The sequence below is a fragment of the Rutidosis leptorrhynchoides genome, chromosome 4 (assembly GCF_046630445.1).
Source record: "Rutidosis leptorrhynchoides isolate AG116_Rl617_1_P2 chromosome 4, CSIRO_AGI_Rlap_v1, whole genome shotgun sequence".
In the NCBI taxonomy this organism is placed as follows: Eukaryota; Viridiplantae; Streptophyta; class Magnoliopsida; order Asterales; family Asteraceae; genus Rutidosis; species Rutidosis leptorrhynchoides.
Window position 1 is genome coordinate 96191570 of NC_092336.1, and position 6247 is coordinate 96197816.

The window sequence follows — 6247 nt, forward strand, 5'->3', positions numbered from 1 at the left end:
CTTCAAACGTTGGAATCGAACGGGAGCCTATGAAATGCCTGGAAGAAACGCACCACTAGGCCACAATGTGGGGTTTCTTTCCCTCCACATCGACACAATCTGACGTTTCTTTACACCGATACAAATAGTCTTAGAGAAGAAAAGTGGGTCACATGGACTTTACAAGGTCATGTCATAAGTAGTTGTTAGGATTTAGGACCCAAACAAGAACATGTGATTGTGATATCGTCAATCACAAACAACCCACGAACGACAAACGAATAATTAAAGCATACGAACGATAAATAAAAGCATAAAACGACACAAGGATTTAATGGCATTTCCAAAAAGAAAAAAATCCAATCCCGCAAAGGATTGGTTATATCCCAACTCCAAACACGGAGAAGGGTTTAGTCCACGGGCGCAAACCAGAGATTTTTCACTATTATATTCGTGCACACATTGTATGGGTTACATAGGGTGTTTATATAGGCAAATCTAAACAAGAAAACTACTTAGAGAGCAAGAAAACTCAATTCTAGAATTTTCTCCCGTCAGCACCATTTTCGCGACCGCAATGAATTTCTGGTGGTCGCAAGTTTTGTTTTCTCCACACTGATTTGATTCTTACGACCATAACTCAAAACCTCGCGGTCACCAAATTCACAGAATCAGCAAACCTTATTTAATTCGAACTTCACACTCCAACAATCTCCCACTCGAAGGAGACATTAAACAACCTTTGCCAACCCGTCACTATGTTTAAACAAACCCACAATAACTCTAGACTAGCCAATTACCAACTCCTTTTGATACCGCCGGATGTGACACCCGAATCACGCCGCACTTCACTCGTTAGCCTACGAGCAAGTGATGTGACTCCCCGTACTAAATCTTCACGTACGGACCATCATCAACAGGATCATTACAAGGTTAAGTACTATATGCGTTTTCAAAACAGAGTTTGCATTCATTAATAAAAGTGACGTCATAACAAACGTCGAATGTTTTACAATCCAAAAGTAAGCTTCACTAAGTAGAAGCATTAAATAAGTGTGCGTGACCACAAAGGTCGTTACATAACATAGTTTCAAAAGTAAATAAGTTTGAATGCAAGATAAATAGTCATGCGATAACAACTCTAAGCAGCGGGTTCTACAGCACGACTAGTATGATAGCGGAAGCGACTTCAAGCACCTGAGAAATACACGCTTAAAAAGGTCAACACAAAGGTTGGTGAGCTATAGTTTAAGTATAACAGTAATGTAAGTAGGCCACGAGATTTCAGTGCTACAACGAGCGTTCAATAGTATGTAAAAGTATATGCTTAACCGCGGGCACCCGGTAACTAACTTAACGTTTATGTACCCCCTGAAAGTGCACATGGCAAGTGCGTATAACCTCGAAGTATTAAACACTCGTTAAATGCTAGCGCGACTAGCCCGAGTGGGGATGTCAAACCCTATGGATCCATATCTAAGATTCGCGTTCACAGTTCAAAAACCAATGATTAAACGTTACCGAGCTAAAGGGAATGTTTCTGCCGTTATATAACCCACACATATATAAAGTTTAAGTACTCGTGCCTATTATGTAAAACACAAAATGCGCATGTATTCTCAGTTCCCAAAATAAGTTAAAGTAAAAAGGGAAAGCTATAACTCACAATGATAAGTAGCGGTAAAATAGTAGTAATGTAGAGTCGGGAAAGTGTGCAAGTAATCGGTCCAAAAGTCCTCAACCTAAGTCAAATAGTACTAAGTCAGTAGATTGTCTTAAAAGGTTTATAAGTATGTAAATAAGTTCATAAGGGTCATCATCAAACATCATCAAACGAAAGGTATAAGTATGTTTTGTTCATAAAGGAAGTTTTAAAACGAAGGCTGACTTCGGTCAGTCACCACGGTCTCTATACCTACTGAAATAAGGTGAGACCAGTGGCCATGGCTCCGTATATGAGTCCCTTAAGTGTGGTAAAAATCTCAGAAGCAAACTCGTCTTAGTTTGACCGTGGTGACGGTTTAAGTGCGAGTAGGTCAGAATTTTCTGCACAACGTTAAAGGACCTAGTGACGATCGGAGGGCCATAAATCCTAAACCCTAACTCGTATTAAGACGAGTCCTAAATGAAAAATTATCTACTAAAACAGAGCTAACTGAATATCACATTTACAGTAGCCCAGGTGTTCGGGTATGACTCAGAAAACAGTAAACAGAAAACAGGAACTGGAAACAGAAAAGTAAATAGACCTAGTGACGATCGGAGGACCATAGACTCTAAACCGTAACTCGTATGAAGGCGAGTCTTATATGAAAAGTTATCTACCCGAAAGGTTCTATCCAAAAATCAAGGTTAGATCAGCCCATACCTACTGTTCTGTTACGAATTCAGCTGATCAGAAAGTTGGACAGAAACAGTAAGTTAAGTGAGTTCCGGTGGTCTTGGTGCTTGATGTTCATCATGGTTCTCATCCTTGATGCATATAGCTTCAAGTGTACAACTCATGAAGGTGTTTACATCATCTTTAACCAAGTCTTGACCATCATAACCCACATGCAAGTTTATGTAAAGTCATTAAGTTAAATCATAAGTACTAACACTTGAATCCTTACTTTAGTGAAACCATAAGTTACAAAACTTTGATTATCAACTAGTAAAGTGTAATTAGAGTGCAAGAATGAAAGTGATAAACTAAATAAACAAGTACCAAGTTCATGAGTTCCATACTTTTAAAGATTCAAGCCTAGGTCTTGATCTTTAGAAAGTAAACTTTAAGTTTACTAACATGAATGCATGCATGATTTTTAGAACTTATGAACTTGAAATCCTTGAAACACTAGTTGTAGAACCATAAACTAGAGAGTTTAGATCCTTACATGTTCTTGAATAACAAGATAAATGAAGAATCAAACTAAAGAGTTTGATTCTTTGATACTAGTAAGAAATAACTAAGGTAACAAGTGAGTAAACAACAACTAACAACAACAATGAATTAAGTAACAATGAAGAACAAAAGATGATGATGATTTAGGGGGGTTTGGTTCGGTTTTTAGAGAGAAAGAGGAAGAGAAGAAGAGCCTTGTAACTTACAATGTTTAGAGAGAAAGAAGAGAAAAATGGAATGCAAGATTGAAGTGTGAGTTTGAATGAGGCATGCAAGTAATATGTAGTAAAAAAAAAACTTGGAATCCTCCCCCCCCATACCCCCATGGTCACGGCCACAAGCCTCCAAAGGGGGTGGTCAACATGCAAGAATCTTTACATGGGGTGTGGTGTTGGTGTTTGAATGGTAAAAGTTGAATTCATGGGAAAAGGGTTAGCATGCTTGTAAGTATTATTGCTAATTTAGGCTAGTTAATCCAAGACTTATATTAATCAAGTTACTAGCATAATTAAAATGGGCTAGTAAGTCCATTAAGGTGAGGTAGGGTGGGCTCTTATGTCCATTAACATTAATAAAGGCCCAAGTTCAAGTATTTAACAAATAAATCCAATTAAAGACCAAGTAACTAACTAATCACCATAGTTCATTAAAATAATTAATAAAATTAATTATGAATATAAATAATACTTGAAAATTTTATTCGTGCAAGTTCCGGGTGTCACGAAGACGTTTCGGGCAATTAAAGAATCAAGTACGGGCAATCATGGCAACAAGTAAATGTAATAACATACATTCGTTTAATCACACGTATTAATAATAATAATTATTAATAAAATAATGTTGGAAAATCCAGGGTCGTTACATTACCCACCTGTTAAAGAAAATTTCGTCCCGAAATTTTAAGCTGAATCTGAAGGTGATGGCGGAGGTGGGAAAAGGTGAGGATACTTCTGTCTCATGCGGTCCTCTCGTTCCCAAGTAAACTCAGGTCCTCGTTTGGAATTCCATCGAACTCGGACGATCAGAATCCTATTGTGTTTCAACTCCTTGACTTCTTTTTCCATGATTTCAACGGGCTCTTCCACAAAGTGGAGTTTGTCATCGATAGTAAGTTCTTCCAATGGTATGATAAGTTCAGGTGGAGCAAGACACTTCTTCAAGTTTGACACGTGGAAGGTAGGATGAACTGAACTCAATTGTGCTGGAAGATCAAGACGATAAGCAACGGGTCCAACACGTTCCAAAATTTCAAAAGGACCAATGTACCGCGGGTTTAACTTTCCGCGCTTCCCAAAACGAATCACACCCTTCCAAGGTGCAACCTTCAACATAACACGATCACCAACGTTGAATTCAAAGTCTTTACGTTTAAGATCAGCATAACTCTTTTGGCAGTCACAGGCTACCTTGAGTCTGTTTTGAATCTGAGCAATCTTTTCTGATGTTTCGTGGACTATCTCGGGCCCGGTGAGTTGCACTTCACCTAGTTCGGCCCAACAAAGAGGAGAACGGCACTTACGGCCATACAATGCTTCAAAAGGTGCAGCTTTGATGCTCGAGTGATAACTGTTGTTGTAGGAGAATTCGGCGAGTGGCAAATGCCTTTCCCAGGCCTTTCCAAAATCAATAACACATGCACGTAGCATGTCCTCCAAGGTTTGAATTGTTCGTTCGCTTTGCCCGTCAGTCTGAGGGTGATATGCAGTGCTCATGTCGAGACGAGTTCCCATGGCTTCTTGCAAAGAACGCCAAAATCTAGAAGCAAATCGAGGATCGCGATCGGAGATGATCGATAAGGGTATACCGTGTCGTGATACAACCTCTTTAATATAAAGTTGAGCAAGTCTCTCCATTGTATCGGTTTCTTTCATTGCTAAGAAATGTGCAGTCTTGGTAAGACGATCAACAATAACCCAAATGTTATCGTATCCGCCCACTGTCTTTGGCAGTTTGGTGATAAAGTCCATAGTTATCATCTCCCACTTCCATTGTGGGATTTCCGACTGTTGAAGTAACCCAGAAGGTTTTTGATGCTCGGCTTTAACCTTTGAGCAAGTCAAACACTTACTAACATAAGCTGCAACGTCTTTCTTGAGATTCGGCCACCAATATTGTTCTTTAATATCATGGTACATCTTGCCCGCTCCGGGATGAATCGAATATCTTGACTTGTGAGCTTCATCCAATATGAGGCTCCGTAAGTCTCCATAGCGTGGTACCCAAATTCTTCCGGCATAACATCGGAGTCCGGATTCTCTAACCTCGAATTTAGAGACGAGAATGTTCAAATATTCATATCGTAAGTGCTTCTCTATGAGAGCCTGTTCTTGGGCTGCTCGGATTTGGTTCTGGAGATTGGAATGAATCGTGATGTTCAATGCTCGAACGCGAAGAGGTGCCGATCTCTCCTTTCGGCTTAAGGCATCAGCAACAACGTTGGCTTTACCCGGATGATAGCGAAGTTCACACTTGTAATCATTTAGCGTCTCAATCCACCTTCGTTGTCTCATATTCAAATGTTTCTGATCAAATATATGCTGGAGGCTCTTGTGATCGGTGAAGATAGTGCATTTAGTTTCATAAAGGTAGTGCCTCCACAATTTGAGCGCGAAGACAACGGCTCCAAGTTCAAGATCGTGTGTAGTATAGTTTTGTTCGTGGATCTTAAGTTGACGAGAAGCATAGGCGATGACCTTCGTGCGTTGCATAAGCACACAACCATAACCAGTTTTCGAGGCGTCGCAGTAAACAACAAAATCGTCATTACCCTCAGGAAGTGATAGGATAGGCGCGGTGGTTAACTTCCGTTTCAAGAATTGAAACGCTTTCTCTTGCTCGTCTCCCCAAACAAATTTCTTTCCTTTGTGAGTGAGTGCGGTTAGTGGACGTGAAATAAGAGATAAACCTTCGATAAACCTTCGGTAATAACCGGCAAGACCCAAAAATTGGCGGATGTGAGTCGGAGTAGTGGGGGTCTCCCACTTGCTGATCGCTTCTATCTTGGCGGGATCAACTTTGATGCCCTGGTCACTCACAACATGACCCAAAAACTGAACTTCCTTCAACCAGAATTCACACTTAGAAAACTTCGCGTAGAGTTGCTCTCGTCTCAAGAGCTCAAGTACTAATCGGAGATGATGCTCGTGTTCTTCTTCGCTCTTAGAGTAGATGAGGATATCATCAATGAAGACTATAACAAACTTGTCCAAGTACGGCTTGCAAACACGGTTCATAAGGTCCATAAATACAGCAGGTGCATTGGTTAGACCGAATGGCATTACAAGAAACTCATAATGACCATAGCGGGTTCTAAATGCAGTTTTCATCACGTCGCTTTCTTTCACCCTCAACTGGTGATAGCCCGATCGCAAATCGATCTTTGAG